Here is a 16,477-nt window from a genome sequence, read left to right as displayed (position 1 = left end):
TTGAGGACCAACTTACATTTTAAGGACCTAATTATAGAGATGCTCCTTTCAACATTTACAATTGTTGGGTTAGGGATCATCATTATACAAATCATGTAAAACTTTATTTTCAAAAAAGTTTAAAATCATTTTTAAATGAATTTGAAAACATGTTGTAATGATTACAGAGTTGCTAAGCTTCTTTCTAAATATTACCTTATTGTTACAGGAATCAACAAACCAAGTTTCAAGTAATGACAATTGTTTACGGACGGACCGACTATAATTATATAAAAGCTTATATATTAACAATTTTATATCCATTTATTCTCTGAAAATTTTATATTTATTTCTAGCAGATAAGACTTCACGACTCTACTGTTTAAATAAAGCAGTGTGACAATATCAAAACAGGAATCTAAAAGGACAAGGCAATGGCAGATAAATTAATTTACATCACCAATGATAACAAAATTAAACCTTATATAGTAGAAACATTTGATACTTAACTTAATGAACCATCTAAAGTTAAATAAGAGTTTCCAAAGTTATTAAATCAACAAATAAGAAAATGTCAATATAAAACTTTGGGGATATATATATAATAAACAGCCCAATATCACCTCTCTCTCTGATATTAAAAGCTACTCTATAATTCAACAAAATGTCTGTCCATCTGTCCATATATCTTTAAGAAACTGAATGGTTAAACCTTGAATCTTAAAGAGTCAGCTGCAATTTTTGGTGAAGATTCATAGTCTCATTCTGCAAAAAGCCTTTATTTATATCATAGAAAAAGGTATCATATTGATTTTGAGGAGGTGTCGGGTTCGAGTGTAAACTATACCATGTACCTTCTGCTGTTGTGTCTGGTGCGTGACACGAACCTAGTAAAAGTGTCTCACTCTGATAAAGACGTAAAAAGTAATTAGCCAATGAGAGGCCAGTATACACTGTAATTGACCAATGTTAAAATTTACAGTGGCCTCTCATTGGTTTTTTTACGTCATAATCAGAGTCAGACACTTTTACTAGTCTCGCTTGACACTAATAGTGAGAGTAGGGGTTATTCCTTGGCCTGTAAAGAGATTCAACTTATTGCCAGGTACAGTTACTTCCCAGAGAAAGGTCGTGCAATCAATTGTATGGTTGTCTGTTGGATAGGGTTGGCGTTAGAGTATCACATCCCTTAACAAACAAGTTAATTAGAGGATATCTTGACATCGAATGTGAATCCTGCCCCAACATAGTAAGGTTTTTTTTGTATGAAGATTAAGATCTCAATAACTACTGATCGGATTGTGTTCCCTTTTTATGGAAGCTTCTTATAGGTCCCTAGATGGTTTTAGGCTATTTAATTTTAATATCTAAGTTTTATTTTAGGTTATTTTACTACCTTCCTTACTCCTTTGAATACAGAGCTCCTAGATGCTAGGAGCGCAGCCGATAGTAAGATTTTTTAAGATTATATATTTTATCATTGAACCCTTCTATTGAACAATATTTAAATTTTGAAAACAAGAATGAGTTTCTACATAGCAATGCTTTAATTATATATTTTAAAACTACAATTTAAAGTGTGTCGGTCGACTTCTCACTTAACTCCCCCCCCCCCCCCAATTCAAGGGCCTCTAGAAACCTTTTGGGGCGTAACCGCTAGCATTATATAAAGTAGTAAGGTTTTTTGTTTATTTGTTAGGATCTAAACAAGCTAATAAATTATTATATTAAATGAGGACGTATGGAATTTGTAGTAATACTTCATAATTGTACCTAATTGTTTTTTGGAATCATCACACATTGTTAACTATTTTTTGTACAATTTCATTAACGACCAGCGCTAACAATTTCAGACTGAGGTACAGATGGACTGACAATAGATGCTGAAAATGTTCGCTTAAAAAAAATATAAAATAGTGAAAACTGAGGGCAAAATTTTTGCTTTAGTTTGATATATCTTTATAATACTGATTTATTTCTGACACCATATTGAACATTCAGCGACTTAGATAGTTTCAAACATAGATAGAAATATAGAGATAGATAGATAGTTAGACATTATATAGATAGACTAGCAGCTGCCCCCTTTTCATTTAGGGACTCTGTGTTCGAAGTGGTAGCCTAAAACCATCCAGTGACCAATAAGAAGCTTACCTAAAAATGTTGAACTTAATCAGTTCAGTAGTTATCGAAATCTTAAGCTACAGAAAAAAACATTATCACTTTATATAGTGGGATTAATATTGGAAACTTTTGATAACAACGAAGTTCAGTTCAGTTCAGGCGCGTCTCTCTTTTGGACTGTGGAGTCCAGAGAATACGGCCACCCTGCTCCTCCATGAATTCCTTTTTTTGGCAAGTGCTTCAGCTTCTCCCCATGTTAATTCCAAATTAAAGAGGTCCTTTTCAGTGCTCCGCCTCCAGGTCTTTTTTGGTTGTCCCCGTTTACGTTTACCAGTGGTGGGGTTCCATTTTAAGCACTTTTTTGGAAACCTATTTTGTTCCATTCTAAGCACATGTCCTAGCCACCTTAGTCTTTTAAATTGCACTTCTGCTTCAATACTATTGCACTTGGTCTTAGCATACAGCTCAATGTTTGATATTTTGTTTGGCCAGAATATTTTGCAAATTCTTCTTAGGCAGCTATTGTGAAATGCATTAAGTTGATTTGTTTCAGTTTTCACAGTTCTCCAGCATTCAGCTCCATAAAGAAGAACTGATTTCACATTGCTGTTGTAAAGTCTGATTTTTGTTTTCAGAGCAAGTTTCTTTGAATTCCAAACGTTGTGTAGACTGTTAAAAGCAACCCTAGCCTTATCAATCCTGGTTTTAATATCAGCTTTTGAGCCATTTGCACTGCTGATAACACTCCCCAATTTGTTCAATTGCTTTGTTTCAATTGTTCACCATTTATTGTTATAGTTTGATCAGGGTTTGTAGGTATATTCATAATTTCAGTCTTCTTGACATTAACAAAGAGCCCGACTTGTCCTGCGTATTTGACTAGTCTATCTGTCTTAGCTTGTAGATGTTTAATTGTTTCTGAAATCAGTGCCAGGTCATCAGCAAAGTCCAGATCTTCTAGGTGTCCTAGTATGCCCAGCTGGAGACCACGTTTTTTGTCCTCTGTGGTTTTCTTCATCACCCAGTCAATGACCAATATAAATAGAATAGGTGATAAAATGCATCCCTGTCTAACTCCAGTGCTTATTTTAAAGAAATCAGATGTCTTATTGTTTCCAACTGAAACACAGGCTTGGAAGTTGTCATAAAATTTAGTTATCATAATTATCATCTTTTCAGGTATACCATAACTTCTTAGTATTTTCCAGAGTGTTTGTCTGTGTATGGAGTCAAAGGCCTTAGAGAAATCAACAAAATTTACATGGAGTGGCTTGTTAAATTCAACACATTGTTCAATAACTGTCCTAAGGGTGAAAATTTGGTCAACACAGCCTCTTCCAGCACGGAATCCAGCTTGTTCTTCTCTTAGTTTATTGTCAATTTTCTCATCAATTCTGTTTAAAATAACTTTACATAGGACCTTGCTTGGGATAGAAAGCAGCATAATTCCTCTCCAATTATCACAATTATTCAAATCTCCCTTCTTAGGTAGTTTTATGATTATACCTTTAGACCAGTCAGTTGGTATCTTTTCTTGTCTCCAAATTTTATCAAAGAGATCAGTCAGAGTCCTAGCAGAAAGATCTATGTCTGCCTTAAGCATTTCGGCAGTTATCAAGTCAGGTCCAGGTGCTTTGTCATTCTTTAGACTATGTATAGCAGCTTTAACTTCTTGAATAGTTGGTGGTCGTGTGTCTATGTCTATTTCATGTCCTGGTTCTGGTTCAGCAGTAATTTCAGGTTCAGGTCTGTTCAACACTTCTTCAAAATGCGATTTCCACCTTTTAGCAACTTCTTTTTCTGTAGTGAGTAATTTACCATCTTTAGCCTTGATATTTTCACCACTCTTGTTGTTATATTTGCCACTTAATTGCTTGGTTATGTTGTATACTGTTTTCATGTTACCGAAGTCAGCTGCTCTCTGGGCCTTTTCAGCCAGATTGTCAATGTAATCTCTCTTGTCTTTCCTTGTGCACTTTTTGACTTCTTTGTCTTTAGCAGTATATTCAGCTCTTAAATTGCCCATGTCAGCCAAATGTTGAGCATTATGAATTTTGTTTTTAAGCTTCTTTCTCTCTTCTATTTTGTTCCATGTTTCTTCAGAGATCCAGTCCTTTTTCTCTGGTTTCTTGTGTCCTAGGATTTCCTTAGCAGTAGATTGAAAGTTTTCTTTAATTGAAGTCCATGTGATCTCAGTCTCGTCATTTAGGTCCTCTAAGACTTGAAATCTATTTCTGAGTTTTAAGACAAATTCATTCTTTATCACTGGGTCCTTTAATCTTGAAGAATCATATTGTCTACCAATCTCACTCTTTTTATCATGGCCAGTACGCTTCAGCTTTAATTTAATCTTACTGACAACTAGTTCATGGTCACTGAATATGTCGGCTCCTCTATAGCTCCTACAGTCTTGCATTGACTTGACCCATTTTCTATTGATCATAATATGGTCAATCATGTTTCTTGTTTGTCCATCAGGTGTTGTCCAGGTATATTTGTGAATGTTTTTGTGTTGGAATAATGTACCTCCTACGACCATATCATTATTTAAACAGAAATCAAGTAAAAGTTCTCCATTTTCATTTCTTGTACCTATGCCAAAGTGTCCCATTGCATTTTCCACTCCACGAAGTGTCATACCTTTTTAGTAAACCTTTGAGCACGCACATTCCAACTTTTGCAGACAACCAACCCTTTCATTTCATGACCCTTGTGTGGAAGTTTTAATTGTGTATATTAATATCCTTAGAGGTCTCTAGGGGCGTATATATTTCTTTTACCATATTGAACATTTAGCTTGGATAGATACATTTATAGTTAAATAGATACACACATAGATAGATAGATAGAAAAATGAATAAACAGATAGGTAGTTATATATTTAGATGAATAGCTTAATACCCTATATTGTCCAAAACATTCCCAAGACCATTGAGAAGCTTTATTGCAAAGAAGAACCATTTTGGTCAAGAACCAAGTTTAAAACCTTTATAGTAGGTGCTTTAGGCACGAAATTTCAGACAACCAACCCTTTCATTTTATAACCTTTGTCTAAAAGTTTTATCTGTGGTAATATCCATAAATGTCTCTAGGTGCGTAGCCGCTTGAGTATATAACAGTCTAATCTAATATTTTTGCTTCTATAATAAATAATATTTATATAATATGATTTATTGTATCAGCTTAATTTACTTATCTTTATTTCCTTCTTCAGCATTATTTCTATTTTTCTTAGTTGTGTATATGTTAATTTCATCAGAGAGAGAAGGGAGACATTAGGCTGTTTATTACACTGGTCCCCAAAGTTTTATAATAACGTTTTCCTATTCGTTGGCCTTTTGGGGACTTTAGTGAATTTTGCTTCATTATGTTGAGTCTTCAATTATTTTAAACTACAGAAGGTTTAATTATTAACCTTATTCTTCCCTTTTACTTATCCCCTCCTCTCTTATTATATAAACGAACTGACCAATAAATCAAACCATATTAGCAACATAAATTTACAATAGTTTTTCCCCTGTCATATTAACCATATATATTCTATATCCATTTGTTTAGAAAATCTAAAAGTTTTAAAAGTTGTGTTTTTTTTATACTTGGTTGTTTGTGTGAATTTAGTCAACTCACAAAAACTTTAAACCACAAAAATAGCAAAACAATAAAAAAACTTATGATCCTTATATAAAAGTAACAAGATATGTTGTGTCTGTCTGTCTGTCTGGCTAATTGCTGAACTAATAGGGTTCTTCTATAGAATGTAGATTTTCACAGGAAGGAAACTATTTTGGAGGAGGCTATCACCATTCTCCCAAGATTATTTTCAACAAAATAATCCCTATTTAAAACAGCTGAAACTTAGCCGCTTGACCTACTTAATTAATAAACAATTAGTTTTTAAAATCATTAAGTGATTAATTTATTCCCTAAAAAATTCCCAATTGTATTTTGTGACAATATTTTGTCTTTGCCATTTTTAATTTGGTTAATGTATACACTTTTCGGACCTAGCGGTAAAATGTAGAATTTAAGTATTTTAGCAAACTCGAACTTATTTAAATGTTATCGATTAATGAATGTAGAACATATGTTGATATTATGCAGGTAAAAACATTAGGTTGATAACATGGTACTAGTTAATTGGTCAGTTCGCTTATTTAGCAAGACGGGAGGAGATGGGGTAAAGGGTGTGGATGGAGGTTATCGTTATTCACTTTATTAGAATACATGATCACCTGGTGCAAGGTCCAAGTAATAATAGATTAATTTATCCATTTTAGGCTAAAGCTGCATGGTGTAGGATTGTATAAACATTATTGAATTTAATTATGCTAATATATGTGAAGATGCCTCACAACAACTTTTTATAATACTATTCCAAAAGCTAAGATTGTTGTCGGATATTCCACCTGTTCGTTTACAGTGCACGTGCACATAGGTGAATAACAAAACATGGCAAAGGTGAATTATATTTATGTTTATGTATAAAAATAAAACACCAAAAAATTTTGGTTCCAGGACAAACTCAGGAATGGGGTATTCATATCCAGTTTTTTTTTGTCTAGGAATGAATATTTTTTGCCCATCTATTCATTCCTAAACAAAAAACTGGATAGGAATATCATTCTCATTTAAACAAAAACTCATTTTTATGCTAAAATGTGGTTTAATTTTGGTTTTTAATTTTCAGTTTTCTCCCTGAGGTAGTCATTTATTTCCTTGAGGTAATTATGCTTGCTTTTAGTAATCAATAAAAATTCTAAAATCTTCCAAAAAAAAATGAAAATCTTCAAAAAAAAAATCAAAAATCTTCTATAAATATGACTGTATAGACATGGGAACTTCAGTCGTGCGAGGCTTGTGGTGCAGAACTGAGAATCTGTTCACCGGTTGCCATCGAGGCTTGTGGTGCAGAACTGAGATTCTTTTCACGGGTTGCCATGCTCGGGGGGAAAAAAATGACTTCCTCGGGGATAAAAATGACTACCTCAGGGATAAAAATGACTACCTCAGGGAAATAAATGATACCTCAGGGAAATCAATGACTAACTCAGGGATAAAAAAAAAGAATATTTACATCCACTATTTAAGGGGTCGTTTATGAGAGAATGTCAACATATTAGATAAGTATACCTTTTAGTTCAGGTATGGTTAAGATTTGAATATACAAATAAGCCCCCCTGCAGGGATTAGACATTTAAAAACCAACAAAAAGTTTTAATCAAGTTTATAGGTAAGCTGTTCATTTTAGAAAATATTGCTTCATTTTATCTTTGTTTGTTTATAAAAAATGGAGATATTTTCTTTTATATATTCATATAGTTTTTATTTATCTATCTTTTTTCTTTACCTACTTCTAAGGTCAAATTAAATCAGCACACAACGTGTATGCATAATATAAAGGAATTAAAACACTATAAAAAATATATTCTACTTTTTTTCAGAGATATATAGGGGAACAATGGGCTGGTAATTATACTATCCCCCAAAATTTTATAATATAATTTTCTTATTTGTTAGCATAAAAACTTTGGGGACTTTAGTGAACTTTTATTGATTGATTTATTAAGTTGACTGTTTAAACGTTTCAACCACTAATTTAAATCCACAGAAAGGATAATTTTGTGTATTTTCATTGGGCCATTGTTGTATCACTTTAAATCATTTAAATTTTTTTTTGAAAATGACAAAACATATTGGAATATCAGAAACAAAATTAATCCCCAAAATAATGACTTAAACAACTAAGATAGATTATTTTTTTATAGTTATTGTTATAAGATAAGAAAGGATGAGTAGATATAGAATACTAGCTAGTTAGATAGCTCTATCAAAACAGATTTATTTAACAAAATATTTTTTTATTTAAAAAGAAGAAGCAATTCCAACAGGTACTAAAGTTTTATTCTATGATTTTGAGAGAATGATGAATTCAAAAGGAAAAAAAAATATTCTAGATTATTATTATATGGATTTTGAGAGAATAGTGTATTCAAAGAACTATACACTCTAAATTTTTATTCTATGACTTTAATCGGAAAATTGTATCCAAAAAGAACAAAACATTCTAGATTATTCTATGGTATTTTAAAGGGCTATACTTTCTTATGTTTTATTCTATGTATTTTGAGAGAAATGTTTATTCAAAAGGACTACGCACTCTAAAGTTTTTTTTTATGAATTTTAAGAGATTAGTTTATCAAAAAAGACTTTCCCCTCTAAAGTTTAATTCTATGATTTTGAGAAAATAGTTAATCTAAAAGGACAATGCACTCTAAAGTCTTATTTTTCTATGAATTTTTGTAGAATAGTGTATTCAAAAGAACTATACACTCTAAAGTTTTATTCTATGGATTTTGAGAGAATAGTGTATTCAAAAGGACTACACTATTCCTCTGTCCTTTGATCTTGGGGCAATGAAATAATTTCATTAACAACATAGGAACAACAAATTCATCAAGGTTACAAGGAAAGATCAATTGGAGATATTTTCTTCAATTGGAAAGGACATTGAGCTTTAAAAAACAGTTTCAACAAATAAGATTTAAAAGTTTAAGTCCTCAAAAATTGATTTTAACCAAACATTATCCCTTTATAAACATATGCATGAATGAAATTGTGTATTCTTATTCAGCTTTCTATCAATTTGTTAATATATAAATCTTTTAATTTATTCTCTGAGAGCCAAATATTAGTAGGTAATTTAAAAGACTACAGTAATTAACTATGAAACCTATACAAAACAAAATCTTAAACATTGAAACATTTATAAGGGATAAATATTGTCTAGTCTGAAGGATACTATCAAAATAGAAAAGAAAAGGGGGAACATCATTTAAAAATGTTAGAATAGGAGAGGATCATAAAGAAAAGTTTTGTAAAAGTAATCAAGTTATAATGATATCATTTTCATGTTAGCTTAGACAGATAAAGATTATCAAACTTAGGCAAAAAAGCACCAAATAAGGAAGGAATTTTGTTTTAGGAAAACTGTCAAAATCATTAATATAATATATATTTGACTAGAAACTAAACAATATAAATTTTAAAACTGAAACTAACAGATACTAAAAAATAGAAGAGGAAAATAGTAAGAACAAGGCAAGAAGGCAAAATATGTCTGAATAAAACATAAAAAAAAACATTCAAGAAAAAAAAGATTTTGTTCAACAAAAATGAGAGAATTAGAAAAAAGCAAAAAAATGGAAAGTGTGGAGAGACAACAAAAATAGAGAGAAAAATGAGTTTGTAGCAGATTATCTTAAACTTGGAAAAGTTTTTATTTTTCTTGTAAAACTCTTGTTGTTACTATATATTTATCTATCTATCTAGTGTATCAGGAAGGGAGGGGACATTCAGCTGTTTATTACACTAGGCCCCAAAGTTTTATGATAACGGTTTCTTATTTGTTGCCTTGATAACTTTGGGGACTTTTATCAAATTTAGATTGTTTGGTTCATTAAGTCGAGTTCCAAACGTTTCAATTACTAATTATAATATATAGAAGCGGTAATTTTGTGTATCATAATTGGGAATGTTCATCAATTTATCGGCCATTGTCCTATCCCTTTAGATCCCTACTAGTATATACAAAAGGTTTTGTCAACATTTTCCTATAATATATTTACTTAGCTTTCTGGGGGGCAAGGGTTAGGGTACCTACTTCTTTATTTTAACAGACAGCATGTTATATAAAGCTTAGAATCCCTCCATCTGCATGATTGTCTCTCTGTATATGAACAAATTAAACATACTTTATTTAATTCAAATTACAAAAATTGGGTATAGTTCTATTTGTGGCAATGCACCTTAATGGGCGATACTTTGTAGATTATCAGTAGCATTTCTTCTACTAATAGACCCTGCTCTAATTCTGTGGGATAATCATCTAACCCAATATAACCTAACCTAACCTAAAATAACCTATAAAAAGCCATTTTAAAAATACGACGAATCTCGCCTTAAGGGGCGTTGCCACAAAAGGGACTATTCCCCAAAAAATTTCTATCAGTCTTGTTTTTTATGACGAAAAACAGTGACTTTACAAAATTTAAATGAGTTTCATTCTAAATTTATAAGTTTTAAGATTATATACATTTTCCAAGATTTTGAAAGCTGTTTCAAACTTTTTAAATTAAAAGCTTAGAATGGTGTTTATAAAATTGTATTTAACATTATTATTCAAGTTAAGGATAGATTGCAAAATTATAAGAAAGGAGAAAAGGTTAAACAATTGCTTTCTAAATATTTATTTTTCCTACCTAGGAAATACTTTTTTAATTTTCTGTTCAGAGAAATTATAATTTTCACAAGAATTTTCTCTCTCATTTTAAACTTGGTTATTTCCTAAATACAAAATAGTATTGTACAATTATACAAATATATATATTAGGGTAAATATTTGAAATATATTTAAATTCAAATGATTGTGATAGTTAGAAAAAATATATTTATTTAAATATGTATATTTTTAAATAAACGTTTTTGGGAATAGTCACTTTCGTGGCAACGCCCCTTAAGGGGCGATTCGTCATATTTATAAAATGGCTTTTTATAGGTTATTTTAGGTTAGGTTAGGTTATATTGGGTTAGGTGATTTCCCCACAGGGATAGGCATTTGGCCCGCAGGGTTAGAGCCCCCCACAGGGGCTAGAAATAGGAGAAAAGCTACTGTTAAGAATCGCCCCTTATGGTGCGTTGCCACGAAAGGGACTATACCCATTTTTTTTATGAGAAAATTTATCTTAAACAATCATAACATAGTATAAAATAAGGATGAAATTGTAATAAATTGTTTAACATTGAAAATATCTATTTGCCATATGTTAAGATGTTAGTTCAACAATGAATGATTTCTAGATAATCAATATCAGAAGCTGGATAAAATATGATTATATTTTTGGCAGTTGTGAATTAATAATTGCAATTGTAAACTTCTGGCTTTGTTTCGGAGCCTTTTCAAGAAGTTCCTGAGATCTTTTTGACTACAGTCAAACACGTCACTCCCCATAAGACAGAGAAAGGCAGATTACGAATACTATAGGTTTATTGTATGAAATCAGTTTGCCTGAAACAAAAATATTAAATTTAATACATTAATTCATATTTAAATTTATGTTTTTTGTTATAAAAAAATCAAACAAAAAAATGACTATTTTCTTCAAATAAACACATTAAAACGAAATAATTTTTAAATGGTTTACAATATATCAAAAATCATAAAAATGTGGTAAGACGGCAGTATACGGACAAGCCTTTCATAGAATTGCTATGCTGCGGCTTATCAAATTACAACCCAGCGCTAAGCCTATTATCACCATTTCACCCTGCCCCTCCAGGGCCTTGCCGATACATCACAAGCAGCGGTCAAATTGGACATCTCTGATAGTGGGAGGGGCGCGGCCCCTCTACAACCCCAAGCCCCAGTTACCTGCCTTGCCGGGAGATGTCTACACCCCCCTTGCCGCAGCCAGACCTTCCCCTTTCTCTGCCATCACCTGCCTACCCCAAGGAGGCAGCCTTCCCTCCTACCTTTGGGCCTGTGGACACAGCCCCCAGCTCAAAGGAACCCATCACCAGCTACCCCTCATCATCTATTATTATACTTCTATTTGCTATATAAACCTGTATATCTTTCATAGTATTGTACAATTATACAAATATATATAGTAGGGTAAATATTTAAAATATATATAAATTCAAATGATTGTGATAGTTAGAAAAAAATATGTTTTTTTTAAATATGTATATTTTTAAATAATTTTTTTTATGAGAAAATTTATCCTTGAAAATCATAACATAAGATAAAATAAGGGTTAGATTTTATTAAATTGTTTAATATTGAATCATTCTATTTATTAAATTGTTAAAATTGTTAGTTCAACAATGGAGGATTCTCAGATAATCAATATCAGAAATTTTATTCCCTATTAGAAGGATAAAATACTCTCCTAGAAAGAAAAAAAAAATTTGGCACTCCAGTAAACATTAAATACTTTTGTCTTGTTTATTGAACAAGTTATTCCCTCACAAGGGGGATGGAATATTCAGAGAGGGATGTAAATTAATGTCTGCATAAATGATCAATCATGGACTGAAACTACTTGTGAAGATTAGCTGGAGATTATGAAAAAAAAGTTTTTAGAAAGTTTGAGGATGATTGATGATGCAGTGAAGGCCAGAGACAGGGACAAGATTTAGCAAAATCAATAAAAAAAATTTATAGAAATCTATTATTGATAAATAAAAAATAATATCATTTCAATATTCTTTTGTTCTTTTTTTAGTTTAATATTAATCTAATATTAATAAAAGAATTGCTAGCCTTAATATACAAGGAATAAAATAATAGACATAAGATACATAGAACCTTTTCTATTTTCTCTCTTGATGTCTAGATATGTTAACAATTACATAAATTATCAAGTATAATTAGAGGTAGTATTAAATCTTATCCCCCTGAAAAGTAAAAATGATCATTTCTTTGTCCTCTAATGATATGAAGAAAACAGCAATATCAGACCAGAAGTTTAAGATGTTTTAATAATCAAACTGACATTTAATCTCTATTACATGAGAATTATCACACATAACTTTTCCAAACTCTTCCTTGTAATAATTTATTAAGTTTTCAGCACAAAATATTAATTATATAATTTATGGTCTGACTTAGCAAAGTTTGAAAAGACAAGAAACAGTTTTATTTCCAACAAATGTGGAAAATGGTCCATTTTCAAGAGATTATTAACATAACTTTTATGAATTTTTAGTAAAAAAATTATTATGTAAATTATAATAAGTTTCATATGATTGTGATGTAACAAATCCAATTTGATTGATTGATATGTGCTTAACTTTAACTGAAACCCATTTCAAGAATTGACACTTGTCAAACACAAATACATTTCAAATTTAGATTATCTGCTATTCCCAAAGATATTTTTCCAGACTGAATTAGAATAAGATAAAGGCAGTGCAATACAAGAAATTCTTCTGTAAAGATATGATGTGGAACAACTTTTTAAAAGTGTATGGTTATGTATTAATAAACATTAAACAGAGCTATCTTTATGTAATTTAACACAATAAATTTAATACATAAAGCTCTGCTGTAAATTCAAAAGAATTTTTTTAAATGTTACTTATTTTTATTTTGTATTTCAGATCATACTAAATGCAGGAAATGATTCCTTAAATGATATAAAGTAATTCTAAATATTCTTTTTGATGTGTTTTGTAAGTTACTTTAAAAAAAAAACTTTACAAAAATAAATGCCTTTGATTCAAATTTTAAGATTGACTGTAATTATATTATTAAAACAGATTGTCCTTTTAGATGTATATCTAATTCTGTGTTTGAAATGTTTTGTTTAGTTTTAGATGTGTGACATTGGGTTTAGTTCAAATTACAACTTGAAACTTTGACATGTGGATAGATAGATACATTATAAGACATTTAGGTTGATTGATAGACAGCTAGTAGGTGAGGTTGGAATTAATAAATAGGAAGTTTGATTTAGTAAATTAGATAAAATTAATAGATTGAAATGAAACTAAGTAATGGATAAAAATAGACTGAGAAAGAGTTGGAGAAAGAGAGAAAGTAGAACTGATATTGAGAAAGAGAAGGATTTAAAGATTTATGTTTGACAATATTGATTTATTCCTTCTGATTTTATAATATGGTGCCTTTGCATTACATTTAAGTAGGTCAGTGTAGAAATAGATAGATGAATAATGGGGCAGATATTAAGATATCTAGATAGATCATTGGATATAAAGATATACAGATAGCTAGAGTTTCCCTGACTTTTTCTACTGAATACTTTTTATTCATCTTAAATAAATGTTTGTTAGGCATTCAATTACCTTTTTCTTTACTTAGAATTACACACTGATAAGAAAGTAATCAAAATCCTGAGCTTAAAATAACATTCAAAATGAATTATTCATTACAATATTTATATCTTAATCTATTTTTGAATATAGAAAAATTAAAGGAAATTAGATTATGTCTTTCTGGGCGCAAACAGCATAGAGTATGAAAAGTATAAATATAGCCAAAACCTTGCTAAATAGCAGTCCGACCACCATGGATGTTATTTTAAAACGACGGGAAGTTTGATTTTGATATCTTTGACTAAAATTTTTTTGAAAATCAGACCATAAACAACAAAGATTCGAGGAAAGATGTAAAAAATCGAAAAGTAGCTAAAAACCTGCTTTAAAGCAGTATGATTGCCACGAATGTTTAGGACAGACATACATTTGAAATTATAAAGAAGCTTTGCTAATAAAACACTATTTTAAGTACTGAAGTATACTTCTTCAGTGCAATACTAAACCTATATGATTGTTATGCATAATTATTTTTCTAAAAAACACAGAAAATATTCTTATTTTCTTCTGTATTTTTACCCCAAAGGATTTTGCCTACATTTGCGTAATGATCTTTTATGATAAATGGAGTAATAATGCATTTGGGGCATTATTCTTTTGCTTCAAAGTGGAGTTGTAAAACTCCCAACAATGTTACTTTGATTGTTTATATTTAAATCTAAAAAAATCCGGATCTGTGTGTGTGTCAGTGCAACAGCATTGTGCTAACCGCTGAACCAATATGGTTCTCAGTTACAATGTAGCTTCTCCCAAGAAGAATCCTTAGTATAGAAAAGGATTACCAAAAAATGATTGCTAGGTGCTGCTAGGCGGTGAAACTATCGTCACACCCCTCCCCCCCTCCATCTCAAGGGCCACTAGAAACCTCTAGCGGCATAGCCACTAGTAAAATAGTAAAGTACAAAAAAATGTTTAAAGCAATTGTTTTTCAAAGGTATAATATTAATAAATGTTTTAATGATTTTTACAAGAACAAAATTTGGAATTTAAAGAAATAGTGGAAATTGCCACAAACATTTTGTTCTATTTTCAACACTTTTCATCCTAAAGATAAATTTCTTTTCTCATATTTCTATCTATCTAAATTGTTCTCTCTATCTTTTCTCATATTTCTATCTATCTAAATTGTTCTCTCTATCTTGGTATTATATGTATAACCAAGCAAAACTATTCTACAATTACAATCCACATTTTATGAAGTACTAATATAAGTGAAAATATTTGTTTATGCTCTTTTGAGGCAATACTACGTCCCCTGTCTCAACAAATAAAAAAATTAATTTTAGAACCATCCAATCTTTTTTCCTCTATACAGGCAACTGTCTGTGAACGTTTCTAACCCCCCCCCCCCCCCCACCATAAAAAGAAATGTTTCTTTCAGAAATGATATTAATTTTATCAACAACAAAAAAAAACACAAAACCTTTAACTATTAATCCTTCTTTATGTATATAAGTTTTATTTTGATAGTTTAAATGATGATTAATATAATGTTATAAAACAAGTCCAGTGATTTCCATAGTGTAATTTCCGTCTGCCTGTCTGTCCCTTAAGATCTCGGTAACCACTGAACCAATCGGATTCTACTCTTCAGGGAATATACCTACTGGTCCTGTGGTGGTTTTATGCTATTTTCTTGGGGGGTGGGACACCCCCAACCCCCCCAAAAATAAAAAATAAACAACCCCCCAAATTTTTTTTTTTACATTTTTTGTAAAATCTCAGTAACTGCTGATCAAATTGGGCTCTACCCTTCTGGGAATATACTTACTGGTCCTTTGGTGGTTTTAAGCTATTTTCTTGGGGGGTGGGACACCCCAACCCCCCCAAAAATAAGAAAAATCCCCACTTCCAAAATTTTTGGAAACAAAAACCAGTAATTGGGGTGGGGGAACCCCACTGCAACATGGGGCAAGTCCCCCATGAATTCACCCCCTCCCCCCGACAAAAAAAAAAATATTTATTTTCAATTTTAATTTTTGTGTATGCATGCGAACAACCTAGGTTTAATTTTTACGAATTGAAATTTTTGTGTATACGGCAAACAACCTGGGTTTAATTTGTACAAATTAAAATTTTTGTGCATAAAGCGCACAACCTGGGTTTAATTTTTCCACAGAGTAATTAAACAAAGAATATTTTTTTTGAATATTTCTATTAACGAGGGTTGACTTCCCATAACTATATAGGGCGAAGCCCCTAGAGGCTAGGGGCGAAGCCGCTAGTCAAAGTAAATAGTGTTACTTAGTTTTTTTTCTTCATTGGTATAAAACTAGCGTTGGGCCAGATACCGGATACCAGATATTCAGCTGATTTAACAGGCCGGGTATCTGGTATCCAGTATCCGGCTCAACCTTATTTAAAACGTTTTAAAAAAATTGCATTGTTTACTATAAGAGAAATGGTGTATGTAAATGTGTAAATTATAGAGCAGAATCAAATACGGGTATCTACGTCAATTTGTAGGCACCTGTGCAAT

Source organism: Acartia tonsa, chromosome 12 (genome assembly GCF_053477335.1).
Source record: "Acartia tonsa isolate MP-2025a chromosome 12, ASM5347733v1, whole genome shotgun sequence".
Lineage (NCBI taxonomy): Eukaryota > Metazoa > Arthropoda > Copepoda > Calanoida > Acartiidae > Acartia > Acartia tonsa.
Note: the sequence above shows the minus strand (reverse complement) of the source record.